Below are 20,722 nucleotides of genomic sequence, written 5' to 3'. Positions count from 1 at the left end.
ATGGGTGGCAAGCTGTTAGCATTTGAAAAAAATGTCAAAATGCAATCTTAAATAATAGCCATAAATGATAGAAAATCTCTTTCAGTAACATTTGTTACTACCCTAGGTGACACAAACTGTAGTGTTTTGCATTTATATATTTTGTTGTCCTGATACCATTTTCATACTGTTCCACTAAAATATAAGCCAAAAAGTTATTTTTGAAACAAGGTACAAGCTATGATGGAAAGAAAGGAGAGGAGAAGGACACAAGGAGAGAGAGATGGAGATAGAGGAAGAGAAAAGAAAGAGAAAGAAGGAAAGCACGAAAAGCAAGAACTCAATTTTTATCTATGGTGTGTGTTTGCTAACCCAACCACCTTCTTAGAAAATGCACACCTTCTATTTTTTTGCAAAGGCTAAAGTCTACAAATAACTTTTATGGGTCTCAACTGTGTAATTAAAAAAATATATAGGTCAGGCGAGATGATTTCAGGCTCTGAAATCTTATTCAAATGAGCAAATTGGTTCTGGTAGCCAGGTTTCTGCCATAATGGATATTGTGTAGCAACTATCCTTATAGAGAATTGTTAGTACATCAAATAGCAGGGTCAGACTTGTCCACAAGATAAATTAGCCCTCTTGATTAATGTTTCCATGGCTGTTAGGATATTTTCAACTTGCGTTAAATGTGCTAGAAGGCTCGAATGAGACCAGTTTAAACAAATAGGTTGCTTTTGAAATGTCAACACATAAAAACTAGAGTTACTATTTATCATTTAGAGTTCACTGTTGTTTCTACATAACTTCATTTTAAGAAATATATGCAATACTTTTCATCATGCTTCTGTCAATATTTCCACTAAGTTGATAAGCAATCTCTAGATATGATCATCTATAAGTCCTCTGAGACATTACCCAGAAACCATGAAGCATCACTGATGTCCTTGTCACGTGCCAGTCATCTTGCAGATGTTCATCTTGCAGATGTTCAGATATTGGCTTTAGCAACAATACTTAATGATAGTTAATAATTGTGTGCCATTTTCCTCTTAAGAAATGTCAATCCAATAAGAAATATTTCCCAGAACTCAGAGGAGCATACACCAGAATTTAGCTATAGTGCTCTGTGGCCCACATATTAACAATGTTAGAGCCCAGCAATGTGCCTAGCACATAATAGGCAGTAAATATTTGCTGACAAGTGAATCAATGATCTTTTCACATCCTCCCAGATATTGTTTGAGATGTAGACAACTTTTAAAAGTACTAATCATACATAACTAATCTCTATTCTAAAGACTAAAAAACTGAAATCAGAATTTAACTAAGACCTATTCAATGAGGAATTTGTCTCAGGTCCGATTCAGTGTCATTTTGACCTATCTAGAAGTCACTGCTGGAGGAAACAGTTGTCTTACTTCACCATTTGATAAAATTTCACTTTTTCGGAAGAAACTGCAGATTCATGAGAAAAGTCAAGCTCTTTTGTGGGATTTTCTCTATCGATGCCATCCATCACTGTGGCTGCAATGGAGCTCTCTGTATCTTCCGCCTCCACAGTGCTCAGCTGTTTTTCCCACCTGGCACCAGAAATGCAACTCAAAGAAAGAAACAGCAGAAGGGAAATAAAACAAGAACAAGAAGCTGGGATTGAAGCCAGATGAGGTGGAATGAGCAGAGGGGCTGAGAGATATAGAATCTAAATTCTACATTACGCTTTGCCACAACCCACCTCTGAGAGTGTTGGCCCCATCTCTTTCATCATTCTTCTGCTTCTTAAAAAGGTTGATATGATGAGGAAAATAGGAATGAGGAGAGAGGATCTAAAGTCTCGTTGCTTCAAAGCTTTAGCTGTCCAATATCTTCTAAGATTTCTGTGATTCTGAAACTTACACGTTTAAAAATTTAGAGCCTGATGGACTAGCTCTGAAACAAGCAAAGCAGAAGGTAGAGCCAGTGACCATAGGATTTGCTGTCCATGTGTAGGGGGAAAGGAGAAAAAGTAGTTTCAGATATCCTTGAAGTAAACCAGTGCAGATCAAAAAAGAAACAAAGACAGACATTTAGGACAGACTAATGATGTTACTACCATGGTGAAGTAGGAATGATTATTATTTAGATTCGTAGCCATAGTTTTATGTGTACATATATATATGTGTGTGTGTGCATGTGTGCATGTATATACATACACACACAAACATCAAATTGTACACACTAAAATAAGTGCATATTATTAATTTCATTCTACTGCACAGATATACTTTTTCTAGTTCTTTTCTACATATATATGTATATGTAGAAAAAGTTATATAACTATATATCGTTAATTTTTAAAAATCAGATCAGATAGGTGTAGGGGTGTGTCCATAATCTCAGCACTTTGGGAAGCTGAGCAGGGAAGATCACTTGAGCTCAGGAATTTGAGACAGGCCAGGGCAACATAGTGAGACCCTATCTGTATAATAAGTTTAAAAAATTAGCTCGGCGTGGTTGCACATGCCTGTAGTCCTAGGTACTCAGGAGGCTGAGGTGGGAGGATGGCTTGGGCCTGGGAGGTTGAGGCTCCAGTGAGACATGATTGTGCCCTGCACTCCAGCCTGAGCAACACAGAGGGATGCCATCTCAATAGAAAACAAGAAAAAATAAACAACTTAAAATATCAAGATCTACAAATTTGTAAAGGAGAGAGAAACTTTATTTCTCCTGAAGGATTACAGTCTACAAGGTGGCCATCCTGCAGGCTGGGGAACAGCCTCTAGCCAAGATCACAAACAGTTACTTTGAAGAAGAAAGGGTTAGAATAGGAATTTAATGCTGAACAGGTTGGCTAAACATACATACCCAACAGGTTATAGGAGGAGCTATGAATATTCATAAAGGTGGTACTGACACATGCATATTGAAAAAACATGCATGTAACATACAACCCATGTTTACTTTCATGTGTAGACTTAACATTTAAATGTATTACAATTAGGCCCTATGTATTAGTCTGTTTTCACACTGCTACAAAGATACTACCTGAGACTGGGTAATTTCTAAACAAAAGGGGTTTAATTGACTCACAGTTTCACATGGCTGAGGAGGCTTCAAAATACTTGCAATCATGGCAGAACGCAAAGGAGAAGCGAGGCTATTATACGTGGAGGCAGGAGACAGAGATCACAGGGAAAACTGCCACTTTTAAAACCATCAAATCTCATGAGAACTCCCTCAGTATCACCAGAACAGCATGGGGGAAACTGACCCCATGATCCAGTCACCTTCAACCAGGTCCCTCCCTCAACATGTGGGATTACAATTTGAGAGGAGATTTGGGTGGGGACACAGAGCCAAAACATATCACCCTATATGTCACAACGTCGTTTTAGGCCACAAAGGCATGCAAGTGCACAATCTCTGTAAAATGGCCAGAACCAGTCCTTGGTCGGCATCCTGTTTATCTGTAGGAAGTTACTGTAATCAGTCTTTTGTCCAGTAAAAACTGTGTTAGTGGCTGGTGGAGCAGGGACTGGGGGTCAGTTAGTGAACATCTGATGGAGCTGCAAATTGTTTTAATGTTGCTTATCTCAAGGCCAGTGTTTGTTTAGCTGCTAGAGAGTAAAAAAGACCTTGTGGCAATTAGAACATGGTTTATTCTGTAAGTGTAGAGAATGTGTGACTTAATTCTTGCCTGTTATAATTTAGTATCTCATTGCCAAAATGTCTGGTTTATAATTTTGTATCTTATTGCAAAAAAGAGCAGGTTCTGTTGGTTTTATGATCTTTATTTTAACATTAATTTTGGTCAGTTGTCCCTAAACCATAAAAGGGAGGGGTTATAATGAATCCCAACTGACCTGTCATCCCATATGGCTGGGAACTAGGTTTTTAAGGTTTTTTGGGGGTCCCCTTGGCCATAAGGGGTCCACTGAGTCAGCAATGACTTAGGATTTTTAGTTTACAATATATATGTATATATACGTGTGTGTGTAGATGTGTGTGTCTGTATGTACGTGTGTATGTAGGACAGAACCAGAAAAGTGTACATCTGTATACCAGAATGAAACATTTTGAAACAATTTTTAATCAACTATATTGAGATATAATCTGCATATAATAAAATTTAAACAGGTTGAATATGTAGGTCAATGACTTTTAAAAGTGCAGACAGTTGTGTAGCCAGCGCCCTAGTCAAGATGTAGAGAATTTTTATCCCCTGGAAAGTTCTCTTTCATCCCTCTGCAGCTGATCATTTCCATGCCACCTCTGACACAGAGAATCACTGATAAAATTTCTGATCAGGATAAATTAGGTTTTCCTGGTTTTGAACTTAATAGAGATAGAATGTTTTGTTATCACATTTTTTTCACAACAATATCTAAGATTCATTCATGTTATTCAGTTTCAATCATTTTTGTTTCTGCATAGTTGATGTCATATGAATATACCATATAATATATCATGTGGATATACCACAATTTGCTTGATGGACAATTAGAGATATTTAAACTTTCAAGAAAGAAACCTATATAACAAATATATGGGTATGTGTGTGTGTGTGTGTGTCTATATATACACACACACATATATATACGTATATATATATAAAACACTCCTCCTAAAAATATACATACTTCACCAAAAGTAGGGAGGAATTATTAATAGTAAATGCAAAGATGTAGGCTCCAATAATAGAGGAGATGGTTTAAAATACTTCTCAAAATCATGCTGAAGGTTAGCAAAAACCTGGAGAGAATACAGAGCTTCAAAAGGGACTCTAAAACAGAAAAATACATATTTCCCCATTCAATTGCCTTGACATCTTTGTTGAAAATTAGTTAAATTAGTATGTATGGGTTTATTTCTTCTTTCTCTTTTCTGTAACATTGATCTATATGTGTATTTGTATGAATACCAAATGTCTTGATTACTATAGCTTTTAAGAGTAATACTTGACTCCAGGTACAGTAAGTGCTCCAAATTTGTTCCTCTTAAAGTTGGTTTATTTATTCTGAACTCTACATTTTTACATAAAATTTAGAATCACTTTGCCAATTTCTATTTATTTTTATTTTTTTATTTTATTTTATTTTATTTTTTGAGGCGGAGTCTCGCTCTGTCGCCCAGGCTGGAGTGCAGTGGCACGATCTCGGCTCACTGCAAGCTCCGCCTCCCGGGTTCACGCCATTCTCCTGCCTCAGCCTCCCGAGTAGCTGGGACTACAGGCAACCGCCACCACGCCCAGCTAATTTTTTTTTTTGTATTTTTAGTAGAGACGGGGTTTCACCATGTTAGCCAGGATGGTCTCCATCTCCTGACCTCGTGATCCACCCGCCTTGGCCTCCCAAAGTGCTGGGGTTACAGGCGTGAGTCACCGCGCCTGGCCAGTTTGCCAATTTCTATAAAAACTCCTGATGGCATTGATGGAATTGTAATTGGAATTTTGTTGGGTCTTTCAATCCATACCCATGTTAAGTCATTTTATTTAGTTAGATCTTCTTTATCTCAGTGAACTTTTATAATTTTAAGTGTAGAACTCTTAGACATTTTTGGTAGATTTATTCTTAGGTATTTTATATGTTTTTTAAAAAGTTTTTCAATGTTCTGTTGTCCATATGTGTGTGTGTTTGTGTGTGTGTGTGTGTGTGTGTGTGTGTGTGAATACAATTACTTTTTGTATATTAACTTTTCATCTTATGAACTTCCTAAATTTGCTTATTAGTTCTAATAATTGTTTTATAGATTCCTTGAGATTTTCTATGTAAACAATTAGATTATCTTATTTTATAGAAACAGTTTTGCTTATTTCTTTTCAATCTGATTATTTATTTAAATGATAAAATCAGGAATTCTCACCTTATTTCCAATCTCAAAGGCAAACATTTCAGTTGTTTATCATTAAGTACAGTGTTGACTGTAGTTTTTTTTCCAGGTGCTTTTTGTCAGTTTGAGGAATTCCTGGTTTGCTGCATTTTTAAAATCATGATAATTGTTGAACTTTTGTAGATAATTTTTATGCACTTATTGAAATGATAATTGTTTCTTCTTTATTCCATTGATAGGCTACATTACAGAACTAATTTTTAATGTTGAACTAACCTTTCATAAACCTTAATTGTTTATGATGTATTGTCCTATATATTATTGGATTAAATGTTAACATTTTAAATTATTTTTTCCATCTAAATTTGTGAAGAATATGGATTTGTAATTTTTATATGTCATTGTCATGCTTTGAAAAAATGTAATTTCTTATCTGAGTGCTTGATAGAGCTCACTAGTTAAAATTATATGAGGCTAGTGTTTTGGGAGAAAAGGGTTTGATAATAACTTCATTTTAAAAATAAATAAAGGACAATTTAGATAGTTTTTCATTCGTTTAAAAATGAGGTTTTCTTTTATGTCATGAAGCATAGTTACAATAGTTGTTTAAAGTCATCGTCTGATAGTTTCTCTATCTAATTTTTTGGGGGGTTGGTATTCTTTGATGGTCTTAGCTTTAGAAAATCAGATCCCTAGTTCTCTGAATGATTAATAATTTGGGATCATGCCCTGGATATTGTGAAGATTATGCTGTGTAGATCTGGGGTCTTGTCATATGCCTCTGTACAACGTAGAAGTTTTTGTTTCTCAGCCTGGTCAGGTTTAGACAGCAAATCATTTCTCGCACTCTGGATGATAGTTCAAACAATAGCCATTGTTACACAGGTTGGGTTCTGTCCCATGTGCAGCTCAGCAGTTAAAGTGTTCTGCCTGCAGAGGTCACATTTTTTCTCATTCTTCTAATCAGAAACTTAAGTTTTTTATCAGACAGTTAGAATGCCAGGACACTGTGTTACTCTGGACTGGGATTCACATTGAGGGCAAAGCCAGGAGAGAAAAAATGAGTAGGAAATTTTAATTTATGTGGATTACTTCTTTGAGTTCTAAATTTCCCTCACAGTCCATCTACTTGTACTTATTTTCCTAGTCCTAGGTAGTTGTTGTTGTTATTGTTTTAATTTTTTTAATTTTGTCCATGATTTTTAGCTGTAGTTAGTAAGAGGGTTGGGCAGTAGTGGGCTTACGGTGCCGTAACAGAACTGCATCTCCACACCTTAGCCATCATTGTTTTTGAATATTGTTTTCATATTAAGCAATTGTAGTGCAAAGCTTAATTACATATATGATTATATTTATGAATATTTTCTTGTAAGTAGGTTATCATATGTCTGAGTGGAATGACAGTTTATTCCTTCAATTTTCAATTCTTAGAACTTTTATGTTTACAACGCTGGATAGAACTCTTAGCACAATGTTGACTAGAGATAGTGATAACAATATCCTTATCTGATTCCAGGATCTAAAGGTAATGCTTTAAAATTTTTATCTATCAATATTATATTTGTGGAGATATTGGGTCACTTCCATTTATGAAGTTAAAAATGTTCTCTTGCATTGTTTGTTTATTAAGAATTATTTTAATTTAAATTATAAATGGGTATTAATCATTTTTCTGAATCTATTGACATGACTAAATATTTTTGTCTCTTTTAAACTGATACTTTGGTGAATGACATTATACAATTTCTAGTTAAAAGCCAAAATTTGTACACACACACACACACACACACGCACACACACACACACACACAGATATTGATATAATTTCATTCCATAGCTGAATTTTGCTGGGCAATATTATATTTAAGATTTCATGTTGGCTGGGTGCAGTGGCTCATGCCTGTAATCCCAGCCCTTTGGGAGGCCAGGCGGGCGGATCACGAGGTCAAGAGATCAAGACCTTCCTGGCAAACATGGTGAAATTTTGTCTCTAAAAATACAAAAACTAGCTGGGCGTGGTGGCGTGTGCTTGTATTTCTGGCTACTGGGGAGGCTGAGGCAGGAGAATCACTTGAACCTGGGAGGCAGAGGTTGCAGTGAGCCGAGATCATGCCACTGCATTCCAGCCTCGTGACAGAGTGAGATTCCATCTCAAAAAAAAAAAAAAAAGAAAGAAAAAAAAGAGAAGACTTCATGTCAATTTTTAGTGGATGTTGTTGGTCTATATTTTTTATCATGTTATTATTGTCTTACATTACAATCAAGATTATTGTAGTATTATGAAGTAATTTTGAGAATATTCCTTCTTTTTTATTCTTTGGAAATCTTCATATAAAATTGAAAATATATTTTTATCAAATGTTTGCTAAAACCCAACACTGAAATAATATGAAATTGTTGTTGCAATAGTTTATTTTTTCTCCCACTGATTAAATGTATTTTAAATTTATAAGCTTTACATACTTTTTAATTAAAATTTTCTTTTAGATTTAGGGAGTACATGTACAGATTTGTTAACTGAGCATATTGCATGATGCCGAAGTTTGGTGTACGAATGTTTCCATCACCCAGGTATTGAGCATAGTACCTAATACCTTTGAAAACCTTGTTCCCTTCCTTCCCCACTCCCTCTAATAGTCCCCAGTTTCTATCATTGCCATCTTTATGTCCATGAGTACCCAGTGGTTAGCTCCCAATTATAAGTGAGAATATGCAATATTTGGTTTTCTGTTCCTGCATTCATTTGCCTAGGATAATGGCCTCCAGTTGTATGTGTGTTGGTGCAAAATAAATGATTTTGTTCTTTTTTATGGCTGCATAGAATTCCATGGCATATATGTACCACATGTTCTTTATTTAATCCACACTCGAGGGTCAACCAGGTTGATTCGTGTCTTTGCTGTGGTAAATAGGGCTGCAATGAACATGGGAGTGCATGTATCTTTTTGTTAAGATTATTTATTTATTTTTGAATATATGCCTAGTAATTGGATTGCTGGGTCAAACAGTAGTGAAGCATGATATTTTCTTGACTGCTTCTTGGGACTCGCGACAAGGGTGCCTCGTTTACTCAGCCTGCCCCTGTCTAACCCTCGCAGGAGGGAGCATGTGAGCGAAAGACTGCAGGAACTGGAGCGAGCACTTTAGGGCTCTGGGAGGAACAAACTCCATTTACTCGGTTTGCCACACTCAACCCCTTGTGGGAGGGAGCAAGTAAATGAACTAGCACAGGATCCAGCTGGCTACTTTGAGGCAGTGGCAGGAGCAAACTCCATGCCGGCCTGTGGCAGCACCCAGCTTGGGGTGCCTGAGACCCCCAAACCTCAAAGGGCATGTTATAGTGCTCTTTTAGCTCGGCCATCCGTGGATGGCTTAAGTGTTAACAGTTCAGTGGGCCCTTTGCCTTGTCATGTGGTGCAGCTGCCCTCTGCCATCGAGGGCAAAGGGCCAGTATGATAGCCTTTTTTGGGGTATCCACACTCATGGCTCCCAAGCTCTTGTCTAGTGCGCAGGAAAAATTATGTTGTATGAACGAATTGAAGGACGGTGAATGTGGAGGATTTTATTGAACAATGAAAGCGGCTCTTAGCGAGTAGGGAAAATGGAAAGGGCATGGAAGGGCAGGTTATCTTCCCCTCGAGTCTGGTGGTCTCTGGCGGGACTCTTCCCTGAAGTCAAGCCATCAAACCATCCCTCTGAAGTCAAGTCGCTTCTCTCCGATGACCAGCCACTTCTCCGCTCCTCTCCAGTTGAGTCCAAGGGTCTTTATAGGAACAGGATGGGCGTTCGGGTGGTCCATAGGCAGTTTAGAAAAAGGCAACAGTCGAGTGGGAAAACAGGGATAGAAGTTCTCACTTTGGGTCACAGGTTTCAGGCTTTTTGACTTGAAGGTGGGACTTTGTCAGGGACCTGCCACCGTCTGCCTAGAGTTTCTCTGCCTCCTGCCTCTGTTGTATCAGTAGTTCTAAATTCTTTGAAACCTCTCCAAACTGCTTTTCACAAAGGCCGAATGAATTTATATTCCCACCAACAGTGTATAAGCATTCCCTTTTCTCCACAGCCTCACCAGCATCTGCTGTTTTTTGACATTTTAATAATAGCCATTCGGACTATTGTAAGAGGGTCTCTCATGGTGGTTTTGATTTGCATTTTCCACATGATTAGTAATGTAAAACATTTTTTCATATATTTGTTGGTTGCTTGTAAGTCTTCTTTTGATAAGTGTCTGTTCATGTTTTTTGCCCATTTTTAAATGGAGTTATTTGGTTTTTGCTTGTTAAGTTGTTTAAGTTCCTTATAGATTCTGGATATTAAACCTTTTTCAGATGTGTAGTTAGTGAATATTTTCTCTCACTCCTTAATTTAAATACTCCTTTATCTTTATAAAGGCCATCTGTTTACTCTGCTGATAGTTTATTTTGCTTCGCCAAAGCTCGTTGGTTTAATTAGGTCCCCGTTGTCAATTTTTGTTTTTGTTGCAATTGCTTTTGAGAGCTTAGTCAGAAATTCTTTCCCAAGGTTGATGTCTATAATAGTATTTCTTAGGTTTTCTTCTAGAATTCTTATAGTTTGAGGTCTCACATTTAAGAGCTTCATAGGCTCACATAAGCCTCTTTAAAAATAAGTTTGACGTTTCTTTTTTCTTAGCTATTGTAGATGTCATCCAAGTTTCCAAATTTACTGGCAAAAATGTTAGCATAGTCCTTTGTGAGTTAAAAAAATCACAGCAGTTTCTGCAATTTTGTCCCTTTTTCATGTATTATTATTTATATGCATTATCTGTTTTTCTCTTGATCATGGTTAACAAAGATTTGTCTATTTTTATCAGCTTCAAATAATCATCAATAAATTTATTATTACCTTCTTTTGTATCTTTATTTTTGTATCTACCATGCTTTTTTTCTATTTTATTTTGGTTGCTTGTTTTCCTTTTCTAGCTTCTGCTGTTGCATTCATACCTCAATAATTTTGGCTTTTTCAAACATAAGCATTACTGTGAAAGGACTGTAAATTCAGTTTTAGCAGTTCCTCAAAAATTTGCAATGAATAAATTATTTTATTGTTTATTTAATTTCCATTATAATCTCATGGTTAACTATATATTATTAACAATATATGACTTAATTTCTAGCTTATGTCTTATCTTTAGTTATGTTTCTGACAATGATATCCAATCATAATTACATTATGTTCAGAGGACATTGACTGTAGAATAAAAATTGCTTGGAAGCAATTTGAATTTTTGCTTAAGAAGAAAAAATATTCTTAAACTGTTGTGTACAGGGCTCAGTATATGTCTTTGAGATTAGCTACTACATTCCTACAAGGTTCATCAATTATTCAAAGAAAAATGTTAAATTTTCTGAAGTTGATGAAAGATTTATATATTGTCTTGCAATTTTGGTAGGTTTTTTGCCTTATATACTTGTTTCCTAAATCAGTAGCTGCTTATGATAGTCAAATTTTAAATTTCAATTTGAACCTCTTTAGTTCAAAAAATATTATTTTTTACCTTAAAGTTTACTTTTTCTCATATCAGTATAGACACTCTATATTAATTGCCTGTGGCCTTTTTTCTATTTTGTTTAATTTAAATACTCCTTTCTCTTTATGCTAAAGTGTGGCTATAATAGGCATATAGCTAGACTTTAAAAATCTAATCTGATGAACTCTTTTAAATAATCTTATTAATACATAAAATATATATAATACCATATCTGATTATACTTATTGTAATTACTGATAATTTTCATTTATTTATAGTCATTTTATTTTGTTTATTTGTTCTGCTTTTCATTTTTCTTTATTCCTGCCTTTTGCCTTATATTGAATTGAGATTTACAATTAATTTTTCTTCTCATTCTACAAATTTAAAAGTTACACACACTTATTTGTGTTTATTATTTTAAAAATTTATTTGATTATATGAATGTGAGCCTGGTCATTTAATTTAACAAAGTCTAAATTTATTACATTTTGTTACTCTACTTCAAAGTAATATGATGAACATCTAAACTTCAATCTTCATATTACCTTTATTTTTATTATATTTGTCAAGATTTCAGGTATTTTATAATAATTTTTACTCCTAAATTAGACTGTATTGCTGTAGTTTTATACAGTCATATACATAATATCTGGGGTAATTTTTTTGCTCCATTCTCCAGTCATATTTTAGTTAGGAAATACAATTCTAGATTAAGAATTATTTTCTCTCAGCAACTGGAAAATGTTATTTTGCATTAAATTTTAAGTTCTTCACTTGATGAATCTGCACTGGTATAATTGTTTTTATTTATTTATAATAAGATTTTTCTCATTGTGTCTGAAGTCTTCTCTTTGTTTTTGGTTTTGAAATTGTACTGCAATAAATCTCTTGTGGATTGTTTTCATTTTAATTACTTTAAGTTTTTTATGCTTTGTCAATAAGAAGAAATGTGACTTTTATAATTTCCGGAAATTTTTCTTCTATATTTTTCCTTCCATTTTAAAGGCATTTATTTATTTAATTGACACATAAAATTGTACATATTTTTTGTGCACAACATATTTTGAAATACATATATATATTGAAATGACTAAATTGAGCTAATTATCATATTCATTACTTGGTGTAGTTGCTTTTTTTTTGGTAAGAACACTTAAAATCTGTCAGCAATTTTCAAGAATACATACAATATATTGTTATTTAGTATAGTAACCATGTTGTACAATGGAGCTCTTGAACTTATTCCTTTTATGTACCTGAAATTTTGTATACCTAGACCAATATTGTTTCAATACCTTTCCCCAACCCCTAGATCCTGGTAACTTCTATTCTACCATCTACTTCTATGAGTTCAACAGTTATAAGTGGAATCATGCAGAATTTGTCTCTCTGTGCCTAGTCTTTATTCACTTAACATAATGTCCTTCAGGTTTATCCATGTCATAACTAATGACAGTATTTCTTTTTGAGGCTGAATAGTATTCCATATTATCTTTTTTCATTCATCCACTGAAGGACACTTAGGTTGATTCCATATTTTGGCTGTTATAAATATCAACGGGTGTGCAGATATCTCTTGGATGTACTGATTTCATTTCTAGAAAAAGAAATAAATGAATAAAACAATCCTATTTACAATAGCTACAAAAACTACAATACTTAGGATAAATTTAACCAAAGACATACCAGACCTGTACATTAGCAACCATAAAAAATAGACAAAATAAATTGAAGACATAAATAGTCATTCATTCCATGTTTAGTGATTATAAGAATTAATGTGTTAAAATGTTTATACTAATCAAAGCAATCTATAGGTTCAATGTAACCCCTATCAGACTAACAATGACATCTTTCATAGAAAGAGAAAAAAATAATTTTAAAATTTATGTAGAACCACAAAAGAACCCAGATAACCAGTCTTGAACAAAAAGAACAGAACTGGAAGTATCACACTACCTGACTTCCAAATTTAATACAAAGCTATAGTAATCAAAACAACATGGTATTGGCATCAAAACAGACACATAGACCAATGGCATGGAAAGCTCAGAAATAAACCCACATATTTACAGTTCATTGATTTTTGACAAAGGTACCAAGAATACACAGTGGAGAAAGGACAGTCTCTTCCATGGATGATGTTGGACAACTGGATATCCATATGATAAATAATAAAATTAGAATCTTATGTTATACCACATATGAAAATATACTTAAAATGAATTAAAGACTTCTATGTAAGATTTGAAACTGGAAACCAACTAGAAGAAAACATAGGGGGAAAGCTCCATGACATTGTTCTGGGCAATGACTATTTTGGACATAAATCCAAAAGCACAGACAACAAAAGTAAAAATAGACAAATGGAATTGCATCAAATTAAAAAGCAATGTAATCACTGAATGCCTGCATTGCATTTTCAGCAAGTACACAGAGGAAAAAGTATTTACAAGTTGTGTCATTTTGGGTATATTATTTAAGCGTTTTACACAATAGTTTTCTTTTTTTTTTTTTTTTTTAGTTTTGTGGAACTTTTTTTTTTTTTTTTTTGAGATGGAGTCTCTCTCTGTCACCCAGGCTGGAGTGCAGTGGTGCGATCTCAGCTCACTGCAAGCTCCGCCTCCCAGGTTCACGCCATTCTCCTGCCTCAGCCTCCCAAGTAGCTGGGACTACAGGCGCCCACCACCATGCCCGGCTAATTTTTTGTATTTTTAGTAGAGACGGGGTTTCACCATGTTAGCCAGGATGGTCTCGATCTCCTGACCTTGTGATTCGCCAGCATCAGCCTCCCAAAGTGCTGGGATTACAGGCTTGAGCCACCGTGCCCAGCTTACACAATAATTTTCTTATCAGTGAGAATGGACATGATCATAACAAGCACATGGGGATTTCAAAAAGTGCATGAAGATGTTTTTAAAGCAATGAGTTTTGTACCTGGTACATTGAAAACAGCCAAAAATGGGATTTAGTTTTGGGTTATAACAAAAATTGTCATGGAAAATCTGCCTGGAGATGCAGATAAATGGATTCACGTGAGAAAGATAAGTAGGAGTTTCCCAGAGAGTGAGAAAACATGGAAGGGAGAATCTCATTCCAAAAGGAGGAAAGCAATAGATGATAAAGAGTTCATATTCATTGAGCACTTACAATGTGTCAGGCACTATAGCAGGGGTCAATAAACTACCATCTGGTGTCAAATCCAGCCTGTTTGCTGCCTGCTTTTGTAAACAGGCTTTATTGCAGCACAGCTATAATCAATTGTATGTGTATTGTCTATGACTGTTTTCACACTGCAATAGCAGTTAGAGTTGTAACAGAGACCATATGTCCTTTATTACAGACACAATATTTATTATCTAGCACTTTACAGTAAAAGTTTGCTGATCCTTGCACTGTATTAAGGAATAAATGTAAACTTTCTCATTTAATTATCTTTCAGTATCAAGGGAAATGAAAGGGTGTGGTCAGTTGAAGAAAGGCAATTATTTGAAATTGGTATAGTACCAGGGCACAGAGATGAAGAGTATGTGGTGAAGAATAAAAATTGAGACAAGAAAGGTAAATTACAGATAGTGCTTAAATATTTCATTCACTAATATTTGAAAATAATGACAAGGAATGTGTAAGACCAGATAAAGTATAATTATCTGGGTCAGATAAAGTATAATTTTCTAAAAATATGTGCACAGCTACCTGCTTCAGTGGCAAAGAAAAGACCTTATTCAATTATTTCCCCCCATTACAAGTTACTTTCTCTTCACACATTTGCTGTTTGTGTATCACCCCCTTTTTACTGCTTGCTTAGTGAGTATGTGTCTCTCATTCCTAAGAATCTGTTTACAAAAAAAACCTTCTTCATTCTTGCCAATACTTTCTTCAACACCCCATCCTACTCCCTCATCCATCTTCAGGATTTATATGTGTGGGTTATTTTTTTTTTTTCCTTTTTGCCCTATGTTTAGGTCTTACATGAGCTTCCCGATTTTCAAACAGCCACATCCTACACAAACTCTGACTCTCATTCCAATCTATCTTGCCAAAATTTTTCTGAGCTTGTGAGTCAGTGTTTAAAATAACCTACAGGAACTGGGCTGTAATGATCTTAGGATATTTTACTCTCAGGAGAGTGTTACTGTTTCCTAAGATGGCAGACATACCTAAGTCAAGAATATCAACTCCAAGTCCCCAAAGCAAATCTGTTTGCATTGCAGTTCATTTTCAAGAAGGTGCAACGCACCTACCTCTAGGAGCTCCCATAGCACAATCTTTAGCATAACTGTTGAATTCTCATGAGTGAGATGAAGTCAGTGTTTCAGATATATGAACTACACAGATCTAGAGGAGGAGAAAAAAGCACACTGACTTAGTCAAGAAAGGCTTCCCAAAGGGGAGAAGCTGACATTGAAACTGGAACTGTGAAAAATGCATTATGGTCAAGTACAACTATAAGGATAATAACACATGGCAGAATATATAGCCTTTGAGACTAATCAAGAATGGTGACAGCATTGTATTCTATCAATTTAGTTCAATTAATGTTTATCTATTTTTTCATTCATTCATTCATTCATTATTTCACTTATACTATTTCCATTCAGCAATCATTTTAAGCACTATGCAAGTCAATGGAAATTTAGAGATAAAGAATTCATGGAGTTCAAAGCTTATCATGGTCAACAAAGCATACACACACACACACACACACAAACACATATACACATATATAATTTATACACACACAATTACACAGCATATTTATATACATATACAGTAATTGCATAATGGTGACAACTACCATTTACCAAACATCTTATGTTGTTTGTTGCCATTCTCGTAACCCAGTAAATTTGATATTCACGTAGTCACAGAGGTTCATAAAGGTTAGCCAAATTGCTCAAGGAAACACAGTTTGTAAGAGGCAAAGCTGAAATTTTAACCTAAGTTTGTCTGTATCTAGAGCTGGCCATATATTTTTCCTCTATGTTGTGTTGCCTCTTTGAGAGATGTGGAAATTGCAACAACTTGAAACATATCCAAAGAATAGAGTTAGCGAAGAAGAGATGACCAGCAATAGATGTTGCCAGAGAAGACAGTGAAGTGGTTGATAGGAAAATATTTAGCAAGATTTCTTAAGAATTCATAGTAATTTTGGAGACAAAACACCTCCTGCATGAATCAATTAAAGAACAGGCCCTTCTTTCATTTAGAATATTTTGCAACTTACATTTGAAGCTATGGGCTCCTCAAGCAAATGCTTTTTCCACTGGTTTTTAATCCCTGTCCTGGTTCTCTTCACTATATAATAGGAAGGTTGACCAGAGAGATCTTCTGGCCAGGTTCTCCATGTACCTTAGATTGGGGTTAATATGGGATAACTGAATTTGACTATATTAAATTAAAAGAGCCCAGGGTGACTTACATTTCAATCTTTTCCAGTCTGAATTCCAGGCAGGCACTATGGTCTGTTATTCTGTTCAAGGAGTTCCACCATGTAAGTAGCAAAAGAATGCTGAGAATAAGTTTAAAATCAAAATGAATTGAACTCAGGGATTTAGGTGTACATTGGCATTTTTTTTTAATGAGCTGAAGCCCTGACTAATGAAATATGCTTCATGTTGCACCGAAGTTTTTAATGTTAGTGACAGTCTTAGAAGCTATGATGTTTTTGACATTTTAGGAGCTTCCACATTAGTCTGAGCCAATGTACCTCAAACTTCAATGTGCATACAAATCACCTAGGGATCTTGTTAAAATGCTGCTTCTGATTCTGTAGGCCTGAGATTCTGCATTTCTAACCAGATGGTGCCCACATTGCTGATTAGCAGAGCTCATTTAACTAGCAGAGGTGAAGATATTGAAATAACAAGACATAAATTTGGGTGGAACATGGTTTTCTAGTCATCTTGCTTGCTTTTTGTCTTGGAATGTATAGTGTGTATATATATATATATATATATATATATATATATATATATATATACACACATAGTGAAATTTATATAACACATAGAATATATCCACCATGAAAGGAACGTAATAGATTGCCCAAAGTAGATTCTATTATACTTCAGGATGCAATGAGGAAATACAGAGCTGGCCAAGAAATATTCCATACTCATGGCAGTGCCTCTGCACTATCTGCGGTGAGAACCAGTTTTCTTCCCATTCTGTTTTAGACCAATAGTTAATAAAATATATAAATTACTAGAAAAAGATACAAAAATAAGTATAAAATATAGTTTTAAAGTTATTTTTGAAATGCTACATTCAGGGTTTGAAAAGAAAAATTAATTAATGTTTTTTAGGTCTGAAAAGAAAAAAATTAACATTTTTTAATTTCAACTGTCATAAAATTTTCCTAATTTCATATAAAAGTTTTATAATGCTAACTCTCAATTTCTATAACTGTTTCCTCAGAGACTGGCCCAATATGCTGACCACACTATGAGCAGCATGGTTCTTGTAATGAGTAGTTCAGTAGGATACATAAATAAGTACATTTACCACAGGATTGCATATGACATGGTACAATGCTCTGCACAACACAAATACTTAGTAACAACCTGTTAACTGCTCACTGATGATTTTGGTTCCTTTTCATCTGAGTGATATTAAAATATTTTTATATTCTATATTTCCTTTCTGTTTAGATTCATTTAGTTTGCTCCCTTTGGCCTTTTGTTTTAAAAATGCGTCTAAACACCCTCGCTGTTACTGAATACAGAAAGAAATATAAGGTGAAGGATTATCCATCTTGTATGAGGTGATTACAGCAGAAAAGGACTATTATTTTAATAGGGTTTGACAGCTTCAGCAGAGAGTTGTTTGATGGCGACAAAGTTAGGAAGATATTTTTTTCCAGTCATGAATAGAGATAAATATACTTAAGTGATATGGGAGCAGGGATGTGATGATTTCAATGACTCTATCAGGGTCATTATGACTAATAAAAAATTAGTCATAAAAGAACATGTGTCATGTTTTCCAATATTAGAGAAGTAAACAATGAAAATATAAATAGTGTGATATGAGTGAAAAATAAGAACCCATTTTAATATAGACTGGCCAGAAGAGATTACAATGCCATGTTTGATGGTATTACCTTTTTCATCGTAAGAGACCTGGAGGGTGGATAAAGAGATTGAATGTGTTTCACAATACAATATAGATGTTGTCTCTCAAACTCATGATCAGAATCAAAAGGAGGCAGTAAATAGAGTATTGATTGGAGATAATTCTGGACAGGTTATCTTTATAAACTGTGAATTAGAAAAGGTGAAACATACCTGCTGATTTGAACATTTGCCTCCAAAACACCTTTCCTGCTCCATGTACCAGTGTACATTCTCTTCAGTGGAAATAAAGTCTGACATATTTGGCTTGAGTATTTAATTATTGTGATACTGGGTGTTCTTAACCGTGCCTCCCCACTGCAGTATTAATACAAGATGGGAATAAAGAAACTACTCTTTCCCTTCTTTTACAGATACCTTTTGTCCAAAAGGATCATTGGAACCTGCTGGAGATGGTTTTTTCACAATCCTCATTTCATTTTCTGTTAGTCTTTGAGAAAAGTGAATATATAGCAATTTAGAAAATTGAGTAACACATTCAGAAATGACAACTCTGTACTTGGTTATGCCAAGAGGATTCTCCAGATAATCTCCAAGATGTAAAGACTTAAGATGTCATCAAAAAACAAGGACTGGACCAGGAACGGTGGCTCATACCTGTGGCTCCCAGCACTTTGGGAGGCCAAGGCAGGCAGATCATGAGGTCAAAAATGGAGACCATCCTGGCCAACATGGTGAAACCCTGTCTCTACTAAAAATACAAAAATTAGCTGGGCATGGTGGCACATGCCTGTAGTCCCAGCTACTCGGGAGGCTGAGGCAAGAGAATTGCCTGAACTTGGGAGCTGGAGGTTGCAGTGAATGGAGATCACACCACTGCACTCTGGCCTGGGCAACAGAGTGAGACTCTGTCACAGACAAACAAAAAACCACAAGGACTGGCTTTGAATATCCTGTTGTTTTGTTTCAAAATATGACATTTTCATTCATATTTCTTGGTTTTCTGGGGATCTTACATGATTTTCACAGGAATTCTCACTGTGAGAATTCCTTTTCAGACAACTAAATCTCTTTGTTATTGTTTATTGTTTACATGTTAAATAATATCAGTTTATTGTGGCTTATTTCCTGGATACACTTTCATTAGACAAATAATGAATGGGTTTTTAATTTCTCTTTGACATTCTTTCCTGTGGCCAGGTAAATGATGCTGGACCACCAAGACATGGACAGCCAGTTTGGGAGAATCTAATTTCTTCATTATTTTTTCTTAATACTATTTATTTCATAGAATCTGATAATGGAATATACTTTTTGGCATGACCTATATACCATTTATAGGTTTGTACAAAAGAGCAGTTTTTGCCATTGAAAGTAATGGCATATTACTTTTGCCATTGAAAGTAATAGCAAAAACCGCAATTACTTTATCCTGGTGTATCTTTATGCTGAATAAGTTTCATGGTTAAAAGTATTGAAGCTAATCAAATTCTGGTTCTACCCTTTACCAGCCATGAGAACTTAGGAATGCCTTTTTAGCTTTTCTGAACTTCGGTTTTCTCATCTTCAAGATGATTGTAATGACCAAATTTACATCACAGAGTTTTCCTGAGTGTTAAATGAAATATAACCTTTTAAATCCTTACCACAGAATCTGGAATATATAAACGACAAATAGTAGCAACTATTTGTGAGCCTTTATTTACATATTTACAAAATTTATATGAGGTAGATGACATTAACTCTCTTTTATCTATAAGGAAATAGGCTAAGAAAGGTTAAATAATTTTGACATCACACAGCATGTTAATCCAAACTATTAAACCAATCAGAGGTACTGTCTTTCCTCTACATTATTCAGAAAATACCCTTTCCTATGCAATACTGTAGTTGGGTACCTCTAGCGTCCAGCAGTATCTTTGGGCCTGAATGCCACCTATTCCTCTCATACCTATTCTATTGTTTATTTCCTGGATGTAAGAGCTAATGTTTATTAATCAATTAGTTACAGACCTGTGGATTTATATACATAATTCTGATTTTAGCTATTTCATATCTAAAGTGTATTGAATAAAAATGTGAATTTCACTTCTACCGAGTGTATGCAATAATATTATCTTTTAAATTTTCAGCAAATTTTGAAGCCTGTGAACCATAGGGATATCTGACATGATGGAACTCTGAAAATAAATATACATGTTTTTCTTTTGCCCTACACAGCTTCCACCACAGTTGCGGATTGCCGTGATCCCCAAATGGTGGCCAGATAGTGGTACAATGTGACTTTCTTGGAGTAATTATATCCCTAAATCTGGATCAAATAAGAGACTAAGGGGACCCAATAGTTCAGATCCACAGTCTTCTCATAATG

The 20,722-nt window shown here is 35.0% G+C and overlaps 1 long non-coding RNA gene across 1 annotated transcript; it reads left to right on the top strand.

The window, feature by feature from the left end:
- Positions 1-14,717: 14,717 nt before the first annotated feature.
- LOC134807297 (uncharacterized) lies at positions 14,718-20,444 on the top strand. Its single transcript, XR_010147387.1, has 3 exons — positions 14,718-14,836; positions 16,715-16,769; positions 18,765-20,444. It is a non-coding gene; the product is annotated as an uncharacterized LOC134807297 (long non-coding RNA).
- The last annotated feature ends 278 nt before the right edge of the window (positions 20,445-20,722 follow it).

Source organism: Pan troglodytes, chromosome 9, assembly GCF_028858775.2.
Source record: "Pan troglodytes isolate AG18354 chromosome 9, NHGRI_mPanTro3-v2.0_pri, whole genome shotgun sequence".
Taxonomy (NCBI): domain Eukaryota; kingdom Metazoa; phylum Chordata; class Mammalia; order Primates; family Hominidae; genus Pan; species Pan troglodytes.
This window is presented reverse-complemented; position numbering and strand designations above follow the sequence as displayed.